This window comes from Bombyx mandarina, chromosome 16 (assembly GCF_030267445.1).
Source record: "Bombyx mandarina strain Sakado chromosome 16, ASM3026744v2".
NCBI classification, from domain to species: Eukaryota; Metazoa; Arthropoda; class Insecta; order Lepidoptera; family Bombycidae; genus Bombyx; species Bombyx mandarina.
This window is the reverse complement of record NC_143222.1, coordinates 11,845,683-11,861,945: the sequence shown is the minus strand read 5'-3', so window position 1 is coordinate 11,861,945 and position 16,263 is coordinate 11,845,683. Positions and strand designations below refer to the sequence as shown.

General features: G+C 36.7%; 1 protein-coding gene across 6 annotated transcripts in view; it reads left to right on the top strand.

The window, feature by feature from the left end:
• The window catches only part of LOC114240441 (phosphatidylinositol-3,5-bisphosphate 3-phosphatase MTMR3), a 110,779-nt gene that overhangs the window by 45,229 nt on the left and 49,287 nt on the right, over positions 1 to 16,263 (top strand). The gene's annotated exons all lie outside the window — the stretch shown is intronic.

Here is a 16,263-nt window from a genome sequence, read left to right as displayed (position 1 = left end):
AAGCCTGCTCCTAGTATTAGAGCTGAAGGCATCTAATGCAAAGGTTGGGGCAGCCGTTATGATTATACTTAAGACCTTAGAACTTATATCTCGAGGTGGGTGGCGCATTTATGTTGTACATGTCTATGGGCTTAAGTAACCACTTAACACCAGGTGGGCTGTGAAATCGTTCACCCATCTCAGAACAAAATTTTTTTTAATTCATTTGTGAATCAAAATACGTCGGTCATTCGTCTCATTGTTATGGATTTAGAATTCCTTTCGACGCTTTGTTCGCGGTGCATTGTGTTCTAACGGAGGTGTTCCCTTAGCTTAGTTTCCCGTTCGAACTCAATGATGTATTTGTTGCGTTGCCGGTTACGGCGCTCCGTAAATAGTGAGTGTAGAGAGTGATTCGTTGAATGCGCCGTCCACAGGTGAAGGTCAGGGCCGCCCGCGGCGCCAGGAGCTCACATGACTTATTCCGAGAGTACGTACCGCCACGCAGGGACGTGTGCGCTCGCCATTGGTCGGTCCTACGTCTCTCACGTACCATCTCCGTAACTCCGTGCAAGTGCCAAGTGTACCTACGAGCGAATTTTAATTCCATTTTAATTCCTCAACGAAAACAAAACTTAAATGAAAAAGAGCTCGAACGTGGCATTGGACATTGATCTCGCTTTGATACGATCAAAACACGAAGCCATTTCGGCATTTGTTTATTCGCCTTTGACTTTAGTTATTTTGGGAACGCTTACTAACAAGTATGCATATCGATTGCTTTAAGAAGGCGCTCGGTCCTTTGTAATTTTCATTTATTTTATTTTTTATTGCTTTGATGGGTGGACGAGCTCACAGCCCACCTGGTGTTAAGTGGTTACCGGAACCCATAGACATCTACAACGTAAATACGCCACCCAACTTGAGATATAAGTTCTAAGGTATCAGTGTATAGTTACAACGGCTGCCCCACCCGTTTCAAATCGAAACGCATTACTGCTTCACGGCATAAATAGGCGGGGTGGTGGTACCTACCCGCGCGGACTCACAAGAGGTCCTACCAGCAGTAAGTACGCAAATTAAAATTTTGCGGGTTTCATTTTTATTACACGATGTTATTCCACGACGACTAAAATTGTATGGTTTAACTGCATTTCTAGTGACCTTAAAACAATTACGAACGGCTTGTTATGCAAATGTAATTGTTTTCTGACCGAAGTGTCTGTTAGCACGTTATTCAAGGAGTACTTTTGTCAATGAGGTCGTCTTTTAAATCTGGAGAAGACCTTGTTCTATTGACTCGCGTTCTTGGTTCTTTCGTTGAAGTTCCGATAAGGAGATTGAAGATGTTGTTCCTTAAACTGCTTGGACTGCAATTATGAATCTTCTATATTTTTCCTTGATCACATATTGATTCTAAGGTTATTAAAATTACTATTCTTTGTTTTATTAGCCATCTTATTGTGAGAAACATCAAATAGTTCAAGTCGAATTGTATTTAACTTTTTGCTGGCCTTCATATTTATTGATTAGTTAAATTGTTTTGCAATTATATTATATATTACATTAATCGAGAATTATCAGCAAAAACAACAAAAACTTAAACTAACAAATTAATTAAATATTAAAATATAAATAAATGCAACTTTAATATTGTAAGTTACCGCAACGTTACTATGAAATATCATATGTTTAAGTGATTAATTTATTTTACTTTTATCTTTTTCCTTTAATATTGGTCTTCTGATTGTTTGAAGTCGTCTAATCCTTTATTCAAAGCATTGACTTCATGTAAATATTTGCAATTTATAATTCACATTGCATTAAATTGTAATTTTATTTTGCTTGTCTTTTGTTTTGGTTGCATATAAAAGTTTATCTATTCTACTAAGTAACATAATTTTTTTAGCTACGGCTCGTAAGCAAAAACCACTATAAATACTGGTTACGATCGTAGACTTTTTGTGTGTGTGATGTTTGTTATTTTTCACAAATTTCAAGGCATATACTTCTATGGTGATCATAAGCCAACCCTTTGAAAAATAACTTTTTGTGCACACATAATTTTGTTGGCTTATATGCTGGCAGATGTATAGGCGGCTAAAACGTACGCGGCGCCGAATTAAACAATATATATTTTTTTAAATAAGCTTTCATTCGACTTCGATGGGTAAAATGTTTTATTAAATAAATAACAATGATTTGGAGACAGTGATATTGCCTTTTGATATTACAAGACTTTTTTATGCCTTTGTAGGCAGACGAGCATACGGCCCACCTGATGGTAAGTGGTCACCGTCGCTCATGGACGTCAGCAATGCCAGGGGCAGAGCCAAGCCGCTGCCTACCATTAAACTAAACGGTGAGTCAAACCTGGCTCACTAGGAAGAGGTCTTCGAATCAACATCTACATGCCAGATAAAGAGATCTAACAATCTATACGTGTATGTTGGTCCATCTTTCCTCCCGCCTGCCGTCCGATTTTGTACTCCTGGTCCAAAGTAAAGGAAGAGGCGTGATTTAATACTATCGAAAGTATAATTTCGATACATAGTGCCGCTTCGTGCTCTAGTCTAAGTAAATTCGGCATTCACTATTAAGGGCTATAATGCCTAATATATAATAATATGATACCTGTAAATCCATCTACGTTAGTATTATCCCTGTATCTTCTATAATAATAATAATATAATAATATAACTCTTTATTTAACACCATATTATGTACAGAGTAAACTAATAAAACAAATAAAACTCGGTGATATAAATTGGTGGCCTTATCGCTAAAAGCGATCTCTTCCAGGCAACCTTGCAAGGAGAGGAATAAGTGAACTGGACGGTGCTATATCTTAATAAACTTACATAAAAATATATACTTATATACACATGTGAAAAATAAATACCATATAAGATAAACTTACATACGATTAAATACAAATAAATATTAAAAATATACAAGATAAAATACAAAAGAAGTAGGAACTTCTATACCTCTATGTATGTATCCACCGCTTGGTTATGTAATATTCAATGCTTTATAGTGAGTTACATTGCCAAACAACAAGGGATTATTATGCAAAGTCTTGATTGCTATCTCTAAAAGATGCATATATCTTGACCGTTATCACTAAAACAGAAATAATTTTAATCGCCTTAGTTAGGGACATCGATATATCCCTCGACAAATTTGTTTCTTTTTTTTTTTTTTTTTTATTGCTTAGATGGGTGGACGAGCTCACAGCCCACCTGGTGTTAAGTGGTTACTGGAGCCCATAGACATCCACAACGTAAATGCGCCACCCACCTTGAGATACAAGTTCTAAGGTCTCAAGTATAGTCACAACGGCTGCCCCACCCTTCAAACCGAAACGCATTACTGCTTCACGGCAGAAATAGGCAGGGTGTTGGTACCCACCCGCGCGGACTCACAAGAGGTCCTACCACCAGTAATTACGCAAATTATAATTTTGCGGGTTTCATTTTTATTACACGATGTTATTCCTTCACCGTGGAAGTCAATCGTGAACATTTGTTGTACGTTTCATTAGAAAAATTGGTACCCGCCTGCGGGATTCGAACGCCGGTGCATCGCTCAACACGAATGCACCGGACGTCTTATCCGTTAGGCCACCACGACTAGGGCTCTTAATAAAACTATCTCCATCTTGTCCTGATGTTTGCTAACGTTTGTTATATCATCGTTCCATTACTTGATCATCTTGGCCTTTTTTTTTTTAATATCGTGCAAGTCATTCTAGTACGTTTTGAACTTTTATCATTAACCAGGAAACGATTTTGATTACGATAATTACATAACAGTAAGTTGTTTACGATTCGAATGGCAAAAAAAAATTGATGTTAGACGGTGCGTGACGTCACTCAGCGGAATTGCTTCGTGAATGTTCGGGATTCGCAATTTATTTTGTAACCGATTTAATTTCAGTTTCCTTTTCAATTTAACAGCTGTTTTTTTTATTTATTTGATCACCGTGACTATGGAGTTGTTTATTCTTTATAGTAGTTTTGTCCGTCACATCGAAATAACCTTGAGGAGCGAAGAGGAAGAATCGAGGTTAAAAACTATGCGATTATTTGTCAAGGATAATAATATAAGTACCATACTATAAAAATTATGGCTGTGATAACACAGTACATCACATGCATTCCGAGATGTCTTACGATTAAGATCAGGCTCAGCGGCGAGCTTTGGGGGAGGCCTATGTCCAGCAGTGGACTGCCGCAGGCTGATGATGACTACGATTAAGTGCCGAATCCGACATACGTCATTATGATTCCGTGTTGTCTCTGGTACTGTTTGTATTATGCAAACTTTGTTTCTTATTTTGCTTTTTGTTCGGGAAAAACACAAAATATGGCGGTTACATTGTTTCAATATTATGATCTCAAACTCGTATGATAATAACGTGATTAATGCTGTTTATAATATATATAAGTATTGAATGTCTAAAACATGTTCTTGTTTAAATCGAAACATCGGTCGAGGTCATCTGGTATCTTATTTGCGATTTTCGTGAACATATTTATTATGTTCTTTCAAAAGGCAGCTGATTATAAAATATATGTATGTATAATAATGATAATAATAAATAATGATTCAAGCCGTTTATCTAACAAATTAGTTAAAAATGATTTGTACTTTAATAGACTTAATGTTGTTATTATTACTAAATATTGTTTGTAAATAGATATAAATTCTGTATGCAGAAGCCGAGTTTAGCTAGCGCGATAAACTATATTTATGATGAGCTTAGAACAGGAAACTTTAAAGGTAGTCTTAACACATAATTAAGATGCCTCGTAACATGCTGGAGCCTGACGTCTGCAATACTATTAAACAACGGCTCATTGTCGTTACGTTATGTAAGCTTGCGTAAAATGTGAATATATCTACGTATACGTGTCTAAATACGTGAATATATCTACGTATACGTATCTAAATACGTGAATATATCTACACTAATAAACAGAGTGTATTTTTTTTTTGTTATAAAACAAGATACTTATATAAAACAAGGTACTTGTATAAAACAACTAAATACGTAAATATATCTACACTAATAAACAGAGTGTACTTTTTTTGTTATAAAACAAAATACTTATATAAAACAAGAAACACGTTACAAAGAATTAGTGTGAAGTGATTAAAACCATTCCAGATGACCTTTGCGAATACCACGAAACTATAACAGTTTTAAATTATTATAAAAAGGGAGTAGGTAATTAATTTTTGTCTGTCTATCAGGAGATGTGGGTACTTGACTTGTTACGTCTTTATTAAAACTAGAGGTCCCGTAGTAGTCGAAATTCGACTATAATTAATTGGAATTGTAAGTTTGTACACTATTATGATTGTATTTTATACTTCTATAATCACAAATTTCGCCAAGGCTACACTAAAAAAATATTAACCAAGACAAACAATATTTAATCTCAATTTGACAACAGACGTCAAGAACAAAAGTTTGACAATAAATAGTGTGCATGCGTGTGTGCGTCAAATACATGGTATGTAGTGTGTGTAATGTTTTCTTTATTGATTTAATGTATATTTTATGCATTATATTAAAAAAAATATTAGCATTGTGCACTTCTTCTCTATATTCTCTATAAGTGTGGAAAATTTCATACTCCTCGGTCCGCGCAATTTTCGTAAAAAGGGAAAAAAAATTTTTGCTTCACGTATTAATATATATATAGATTTAACTTAGAAATGTTAATACGTATGTAAATCTGCTGAATAAAAAACTAAAATCGCGTAACTAAATTCCGAGATTTAAGTGTTAACAATATGACTGTTTTATCTGGTTTGTGTCTCTTGACAATAACTGTGTAATGTATATAATAAGATTTATTAATAATCAACTGAATACAAAAATCTGAGATTCTTACTATAATGTGACTCAAAACTAATAATTATGTGGCCATGAAAACATCTTCCTCGATGATTAGGAAAACAAGAGATCACGGACGTGGGGAATAACGAATTCGTGGGAAATAAACCTTGGCCTAGTCTGTACTGCGATCGTGCTGTTTGTCACGTCCTAAACAAATTGGCAACATAAACGTCATCATGAACCTTCTAATATGGGTTAGGAATATTCTTACTGGTTCTTCTTCTTACTTCTTACTGGTGGTAGGACCTCTTGTGAATCCGCACGGGTAGGTACCACCATCCCGCCTATTTCTCCCGTGAAGCAGTAATGCGCTTCGGTTTGAAGGGTGGGGCAGCCGTTGTGACTATACTGAGACCTTAGAACTATATCTCAAGGTGTGTGGCGCATTTACGTTGTAGATGTCTATGGGCTCCAGTAACCACTTAACACCATTTTGAATTTGGGTATTAGATGAATAAATAAAAGAAAATTTCCGCTTGTGTATCGAACGTGTGTGGGAGGAAAATAACTGAATGATATCTTAGAAACGTTTGCATAGGATTTTGTAATAATTTAAAGTTACCTTCCATTATTTCTCTTTTATCAGTCTTAAATTTAAATATCCTCCATTATTATTTATCACAAATATATGAAACAGATTTTTGTGAGTCTGTCAACAAACAAGTCGTTTTCCTGAAATGGGCATTTTAGATAATTTTTTCTTATTAGTAATTTTCGTGTTCTTATAAGTCATACCTCAGGGTTAATGCCTTATGTTCCAATAAGCTCTGCTGAATATTACAAGTAAATACTGCTATTTACTGTTAGATGATACTCGACTTAATGGTAGTAAAAGAAAGTTTTACGATATAATACACAATTAAGTAATCGCACTGAACTATTATCTTTTAGAACTTAATTGCGGACAGTTTAAATACAGCCGCTCGCCAATCGTTAACCGTGTAGATTGCCGACTAATTGCAATACGTGCATGTGGCTCAAAAAAATTGGTTGTTTGTAAAGTCGGTTTACTGAAGATAGTTGACCGTGACAACGTCATAATACTGATGGAATGGTTTAATTTTTCAAAAGAAAATTTTAATTTTATTTGTGTGATAGATATTTTGTATGGATATAGAGAAGGAGGTAAATGGAAATCACTATTGAATTGATCAAGTTACATTTATTTGTACACATAAATACAATTATGTAAATATTATTTTTTTAACGAAAATTTTAAATTTTTAATTGACGAGAACATGTAAATGTATTATTGTATAGCAGCTGTCCACGCGGATGCATCGCTCACTCAAGTAGGAGAGAGACAGATGTCGAACGCTGCCGAACGCGGAGGTCGATTGTGGCACTTTATCGCTCGTTGCGCGCTCTCGCTTACACTTCAAGCCTTAAATGGAACGCCTCAGAGCGAGGTAATGCCGCATGAGACATGTTTTTTCGTGCGTGCAGCCGGCTCCATCGAATTATAAGACGTTGTCACGTCAAAAATACTGTAACAATGTACCTATACATGTAAGACATGCTCCGTGTTGCACTTCTTGGTCTTACTAAAGCATCGTCATCAATCACGCACTTTCTATAAATTTCACTCTTATACGTAGGAGTGATTTTATTGGAACCGTTAGCTTAAATTTTCATGTACCATTAATACAGGGTGGCCCATAAGTCCTTTGAAAAGTAAAATTTGAATAAAACGAACAGGGCGCACGTGAGCGGTGCAGGGGAAGCGGAGGGAGTAACTTCGGTTTCTGGGAATTTAGTCGCGATAGAGCGTTTTACCGGAGCGGACCGTGCGTTTTGTGTGCGCCAGTTTTATAAAAACGACAATTCGGCAACCGTTGCGCGGCGTAAATTTCGAGAACACAAAGGTTTACACAACTTTGACGACACTCCAACTCTTCAAACGATTAAGAACTGGGTTGCTAAGTTCGAGGAGACCGGTTCGACGTTAGATAAACCGCGGTTGGGTCGCCCAAGGACGTCACGTACGGAACAAAACATAGACACAGTGACACAGTCTATTCGCGAAAATCCGACACAGTCAACTCGTAAGCGCGCCAGAACATTAAACGTATCCAGGACATCGTTACAACGGATTTTGAAGAAAGATTTACATATGCACCCTTACAAAATTCAGTTGGTTCAAGAATTAAAGGAAACTGACGGTATTCAAAGACAAAATTATGCGAATGAAATGTTGAATCGGTTTACTTCCTTCAATAACATAATGTTCTCTGACGAGGCTCATTTCCATCTTAACGGGCATGTTAGTAAACAAAATTGCCGCTATTGGAGCCCCATCAATCCAAAACTTAAGCATCAGAAGCCCTTACATAGTCCGAAAGTGACTGTTTGGGCCGCTATGTCAGCCCATGGTATCCTAGGGCCTTACTTCTTTGAGGATGGCAGAGGGCGCGCAGTTACTGTTACGTCGGAGCGATATGTGGCTATGATCGAAGAGTTTTTCATACCAGAATTGTAAAACTTTTCAGGCTTTAATGCCAGGACGTGGTTTCAACAGGATGGGGCCACTTCCCACACCTCTAACACTGCTATGCCCGTTATCCGTCAACTTTTTCCTGGCAAAGTTATCTCTAAGAGAGGAGACATTTCCTGGCCTCCACGTAGTCCAGATCTGACCCCGATGGATTTTTTTTTGTGGGGCTACCTTAAGGCTAAAGTATACGACACAAACCCGCGGTTAATTGAGGCCCTAAAAGAAAACATCCGCAGAGAAATGACAAGCATTTCAGCAGTGACGTGCCGCGCAGTCATCGACAATTTTAGACCTCGTTTGCAAGAGTGCCGTGATCGCAACGGATTACATTTAGGAGATGTTATTTTCAAAAAATAATTCCCGTTTTTTAAGCTTTTTATGTAAATAAAAATTTAATTCATAATGTAATTAGTTTTATTTTAATAATTTTTTTTTCATATCAAAGGACTTATGGGCCACCCTGTATATGACACCATCGTTCTAGTAATGAACCTTGTTGGGACTTTTGATTTTATCATCGAACTCATCGAGTGTGGTCTCATTAGATTTGTTTTATTAACTTCACTTTTATACGTAGGCGTGAATTTGTTGGAACCGTTAGCTTCAATTTTCATGTACCATTAAAATAAGACACCATCGTTCTAGTGATGAATCTTGTTGGGACTTTTGATTTTATCATCGAACTCATCGAGTGTGGGTCTCATTAGATTTGTTTCATCGAGTACTATTCGATACGACTGCGTTTTTAACAGTATCTTTCATCATTCCCCTGCCCTTCTCCCAGTCACCTGGGGTCGGCGCAACATGTTTTCTCCTTCCATACTCTTCTATCATATACCGTTCCTTCGCTCACTCCCCTCTTACCCATATCGTCTTTCACGCAATCCATCCATTTCTTCTTAGGTCTACCTCTTCCTCTATATCCTTCCACATTCATAGTTAGCATTTTCTTACCAAACTCATTTTCATTTCGTCTCATCCCAAAAGCGCACTTCTCAGCTTCTCTGTCACAGTTGCCACTTTCAGACTTCCTCTAACATATTCATTCATTCATTTTAACAGTATCTTTATTATCTGCTGTTTGTGTTATTAAAACGACTGCTCGTAATATCAAAGGGACCTGTTTCTTGTGAAACGCCCAAGTCGTTTCCTCATTCTTACGAAACGGACATTGGATATCGACTGTTTGTATATTTCCTTCTGACATCGCGGTGAGAGGCGAACATATCCAACGTTGCAATTACAACGAATATCATTTAACGCTGTTTGTTTTATTACAACTAATGATCCTGCAGTAGTCGAAATTCGACTATAATTAATTGAAATTATAAGTTTGAACATTATCATGGTTCTATTGTCAAAAATAGATACTTCTATAATTACAGATTTCGCCAAAACTACACTATAGACAAATAATATTAAAGATAAACAATATTAACCTATTTTCAATTTGATCACAGACTTTAAACAATAACAAAAGTTTGACAATAAACCAAGGGTAGGTATTTATCGTATTTATATATGTCAAATACATGGTAGTGTGTGTAATGTTTTTTTTTATTGATTTAATGTATCTTCTATGCATAATTTAAAAAAAAAGCATTCTGCACTCCTTCTCTATTTTCTCTATAAGTGTGGAAAATTTCATACTCCTCCGTCCGCGCAATTTTCGTAAAAAGGGATACAAAGTTTTTGCTTCACGTGTTAATATATATATTTCCTAGCTCGTAATTCAATATTCACGCGATACGAAACGAAAATATTGTATCTTTAGACGCAAAAACGTGTCGCCTTTGTAACGCGAGAATCCAAGTCTACGTTTGTTGTGGTTGTAGAATGTGTCCGTCACATGATACTATTCTGTTTTATTCGTATTCAGATTTAACCTGAATAACGTTACGAATAGGTTTTATTTCGCGCCGTTGAAAATTTGCGATTTGAACGGGACAATTGTTTGAGATGTGGAAACATTTGCCGATCTCTCTTTATCTTTCTGGTCGTTCCTTCAATGCAGAGGATCGTGACTGTATGTCAATCTTCTCCACTCGGTCTGGTTCTGTAACATATGTATCGCTCCCTGTATCTATACAAAATTAAAAGGCCAGTTTACGTATCAGTTATGTTTTCTGAATGTAATAGTCGTATCTGGCTATACCGGGCCACACTTTGGTGTTGTTTTGTCGGACATTACTACCTGATATGGTTTACAATTTAATGGGTTTTTAATTCTGCGCGGAACCCTACTATCCCTAATACTCCCTGTAATATCAGCTATCTTCTAGTGAAAGTCTTATTAACACCGACTCGGACATTTTGGTAGATTAGATGAAACAAAAAGCCAGACAAACGTTTCAATATTTTTGTTGTTCGCTCCTTTCGGTACTTGTTTCATGGGATTTTAGTATAAATATATAATCAACTTCAACTATGTTTAGTTGTATAAATCATTATTTATTCATATATATTCATATACTTTATAATTAGGTATACTATACCTCGTTTTCAGTAAACCAAATATAACTTTCATACAAATAAAATAATCATTTGAATGGTTAATGAAATTTTGCAATTCAATGAAAACTCTAAAGCTAATTTTGAGCTATTGTTCGCCATCCGTAGTACAAAACACCAATTAATCCTGATTGTTACTCGATAGATATCCGTTTGTCGAACACACATAATTTTTTTTTGCCTCATTTTATGTTGTGCAACCACAAGATCAACTAAATCGGGGCTTTTTTTTTTAAATCACTAAACACGCAACATTATTTTGTAATTTCCTAACTATTGTTTCCAACGCAAAAACTATTGTTAACGTTCTATGGTTCCTTTAACCTTGTCGTCGAAGCGTTTTTAATTAAACCTTAAACTATCAATTAACTTGAAGTAGTGTTGTACAATGTATAATGGCAGTTTTTTTTTTATCATTACAATTTCAGATGTCATTTCCTTTTCCGTTTACCTGAAAAATGAGATTGTTATGTTTTTGTTATTCGCGCTCATACCCGATCCTGTTGACCGAATGGTAAACAGTCGACGTCGCTCAAAACACGTCATTACGGATCCTCCCGATCCATTATCGGTGCTTTTAGGTACCCACAAACACCGGTCACCGTCCTCGTCGAACCCATCGCTTGCAACGAAAGGCTCGACGAGCGAATTAACCCATAGACACAGCCCACTGAGTTTCTCGCCGGATCCTCTCAGTGGGTCGCGTTTCCGAATCGGTGGTAGATTCTGCGAAGCACTGCTCTTGCTAGGGTCAGTGTTAGCATCACTCCGGCTTGAGCCCCGTGAGCTCACCTATTAGTTAAGGTTACGCTGAAATAGCCTCTCAAGGCTATCAGCTTAGGTAGGGAAAAAAAAACCGCGCAAAGTACCAGGCTGGCATAATATTAGTGGATGTAACAGCCAGCGGACGCCGGTGACCGCATTCTTAGCATCGACGCGCACCGCTGGAATTGGCGTGAGCGTTCTCATACAAGATTCGCAACTAGATACCGCTCTGGAATCTACGCGCATCCAAGACATTTAAATTTACGTTTTAAATGCTGATTACTTCCACGACGACTACAATCGAATGAAGTATGTTAATGTAATGGGAATATCTTTGTTGGAGTCGTTTATGCGTATTCATGATGTGGCATCGGACTCCTGATGACCCCTAGCGATTGATGCATATATATTATACTAGCGACCGGCCCTCGCTTCGCTTCGGAAACTGTAACTTATTATTAATTTCTCCACTATTTAGTGGATGTTATTATTACATATAAAACTTCCTCTTCAAACACTATCTATTAAAAAAAACCGCATCGAAATCCGTTGCGTAGTTTTAAAGATTTAAGCATACATAGGGATATAGGGACAGAGAAAGCGACTTTGTTTTATACTATGTAGTGATGTAGTTCGACTATCATACCTTTAGAAAATTATAGCTGACCTATAATCATTTCGTAAATGTAATTAACAATATAATTCGATGCTCATTCATGCATTTTGAAGTCGTGTAAATATCGGAAACATTAATAAGCGGGGTCATTAAGAGGTATCTATCGGCTGTCGGAGAACGGTGGGCGGGAAATCATTCAATAAACGACTGTTATCTATACTAATATTATAAAGCTGAAGAGTTTGTTTGTTTGAACGCGCTAATCTCAGGAACTAATAGGCCGATTTGAGAAATTATTTCAGTGTTAGATAGCCCATTTATTGAGGAAGCCTATTAGGCTATATAAAATAACGGTAAGGTCAATACAAGTAGAGCACGAATAAGGAATGTTTCAAAATAGGGGTTTAAATAGCTCCTTAACATTCTATAATTTAAAAATATTTTTTCTTTCTACGTAAATGAAGTGGGGGTAAAATTTAGCGTTATGCCAAAGGCAAAAGTGCTAGAGTTTTATTGTTCGTTCTATCATTTGTGGTTGTCGGGACGATGATATTTTAGGCGGCTACAATTACTACACCAATTATTTTGTTGTACAAAGTTGAGCTAAAAATCTTTTTAGCTCACCATCATCCTTCAACTGCTTAAAAGTTTAAATTTTATTGTATTTCGTTATTGCTTAGTTGCGTGGACGGCGGTCCATCTGGTGTTCAGCGGTTACCGGGGCCTGTAGACATAGACCACTTAAATTCCGCCACCTACCTGGATATTTGAGTTTTAGGTCTCGGTTTTACAGAAACGGCGGCTGTCCCGCCCTTCAAACTGACACGCATTAGTGCTTTATGGCAGGAATAGGTAGGGTGGTGGTACTGACCGGTGCGAGCCCAGAAGATCAGTAGCACCGGTTGAAAAAAAAAATTATAAATGTTTCAATTTTATGAATTGTTGGACAAGATAGAGAGAACAAGGTAGAGGGAGAAGAGGTCGACAGAAGAAGACATGAATCGAGTGTGTGAATGACGATATGAGAGGGGAGTGAGTGTTGAGATGACGGCTGATAGAAGATAATAGAATAGAAAAATTCGTTGTGCCGACCCCACCTAGTGGGGTAAGGTGGATAAAAAGAAGAAAGAAGAAGTTGGACAAGATAACTTGGTGTATTCTATCATATACCCGGTCACAGTATGGTCGTTGTATTGTTTAGTTGTTTAAGGGCTACGATGGCTTCTCCTATACGTCCATCGCGATATCTCAAGGGTAAGGGGCCGAACCAAAAATAATCGTCTTTATTTGAGATGGACTCTTCTTAAATCAATCAAAATTCTCGAATATCTGCTTCGAGTCGAGACAAACAACAATGGCATAACAATGAATGGATTATCTCCACATCCGTTGCAGTTGAATGAACTCCCCACACACAGAATGCGCGCGCGTGTGTGTGTGTGCGTGAACAAACCAAAAATTTCTAATTAAAATCAATCAAACAGTACTCAGTGACCCTGATGAGTACTGTGTGGCAAATTAATACAGTATAAGTGTATATTCTTAAATTTAATTAGGCAAAATAGAAAATAATTTATGGAAAATCCAGACATCAGTACGGAGATGAAAATAGATGTGTTAAAATATCTGAAACACTTGAAACCGTCAAATAAATTTAACAATATTTGCCAGTCGTTTTTAAACTTTAAAATTAAATAAATGATTTAATTAAATTAACTAAATTAAATAAATTATTTAAATTAATCAATTAACTATTATTAACTTTATATGCCTTTTTTATTTAATCTTGCATCAAGGAAAGGATTTGGAAATTTCACAGTCAAGGTAAAATAGAGGATGAGTGGCTTTATGAACGCTGTCGTTTTCGGAGTCAGAATTTTATGATTTTTTTTTATTGCTTAGATGGGTGTACTAGTTCACGGCCCACCTGGTGTTAAGTGGATACCGGAGCCCATAGACATCTACGACGTAAATGCCGCCACCTACGGCAAGACATTGTTTCGACTGTGGTGTAAATTACGAGTGATTAAAAAACACGATTTTCACGCGAAATAAGGAAGGGACTCTATTGGGACTCCCTCAAAACAATATATACAAACTTCCATATCCTGTAGTATCAGTAGGATAAAAATATATGAAAATTATTGTTTGTTCGGTTTGCTTTGTTTGTATGTTATATATCACATTTTTTTTATTTTTTTATTTGATATTATAGATGTTTTCTTTTTCAAACGCAAACAAAAAGGAAATTGGCTGACAAACACATGAGATAAAGGTACTACCTTTTTGTCTGTGCCTATTTATATAGTTCCGATTTTTAATTAAAAAAAACACCCGGGATAGGTTATTTAATTGAGATAGTAAAGGTTATATAAAAACGTCATTCAAGAAGATAAGAGAAAAAAACGCCCCTATAATAATAATATTTGATTAACCCAGAGTTACGTTATAAATAATGTTTATACAGCATTATCAAATCACTATTGCTTAATTATTTTTGAGAAACATGATAAAGCGTTGTTACCAAATTGAACGAATAACATGATTGGTTCATTTTTATATTTCAACCTTATGAAATGACGCTTATGTTTTTACTCGACTATACAAGAGCAGTGCTTCGCAGAATCTACCACCAGATCGGAATCGCGACTCACTGAGAAAATCCGGCGAGAAACTCAGAGGGCTGTGTCTATGGGTTAATTCACTCACCGAGCCCTTCGTCGCAAGCGACGGGTTCGGCGAGGACGGTAACCGGTGCTTGTAGGTACCTAACAGCACCGTTAATAGATCGGGAGGATCCGTAATGACGTGTTTAGGGCTTTGATAACAACGAACCAACCTAACATTGAACGAACTTATCGCACGACACAACGAAACAACAGCGAAATAATAGCAACAGCTATGCGTGGTCGTTGCAACGGCCCTGAACTATGAATAGCATTTGCTAGAAGACTGCGTAAACAATTATGTCGGTTATTTTTGCAATTTCTGTCGTCACGCGTCACATTTTGCCAACAGATTTTACAGAAAAATAAGAGAATGGTTTGTAGGAGTATGAATAGGTACTCACTGTATTACCCATCCTTTATGTCAGTGCCTACACAATACAGTTAGTGAAGCAGCACTACTGCTGCTCCTACAGTGGTGACCCCGTCGTGATCTGAACACGCAACCTTCTGATCTGTGATGGTTACCGCCACTGGTTCTAAAAAGCCGTTTTTGCATTTCCAAACCTTTATACGTATCAAAAAATAGTACAATGTGTATGTATATTGAAGAAACGTAGATAGAACATAAACCTTTTTTTAAACCACACTTTTTGTTGGTTCTCGCGTTCACACTACATGTCTCAACATGTAGACAATTATTCACTTATATCAGAATATAGTAAAATTTAAATCGAATGTTTGTTTATTTGTTATACTGTTTGATATTAGAAGGTAGATAGCAAATAATATTATTATTTAGAAAGATACTCTTTGTGTCTGTTACGCCTTCACGCCCGAAGAACGACCGAACTGATTTCGAAGAAATTCTGCTTAGGAATAGTTTGAACCACAGGAAAGAATATACGGTATTTTTCGGCGCAAAATTAAACACGGGTACCCGACAGCGCAATGTAATGTGTCCTCTTTAGAGGCGACGCTACAAACAAAAATTTAGTAATATAGATAATGTTTTAAATATTCTCCACACCAAGCACCATGTTATTATATACCGCGAAATATACACTGTGTTGGCTTTTCGTATTCAAATTTCTTGGTACACTGTCTTAAATTGTCTTCAGTTAATTTTTAATTGTAGAAACGCGAGGCTGTGTTTACTTAATGGCGCTTCAAATTTAATTGGGACTGTAGAGCCAATTATACAATTATTTTAGTCAAACCATTTCACACTGAGAGTACCATCTGTGCTATCGACAACAACGGCGCAAACTGTTCAAGACGATCGAATAAACAATGCAAGCGAACTCAGAAATGTTCC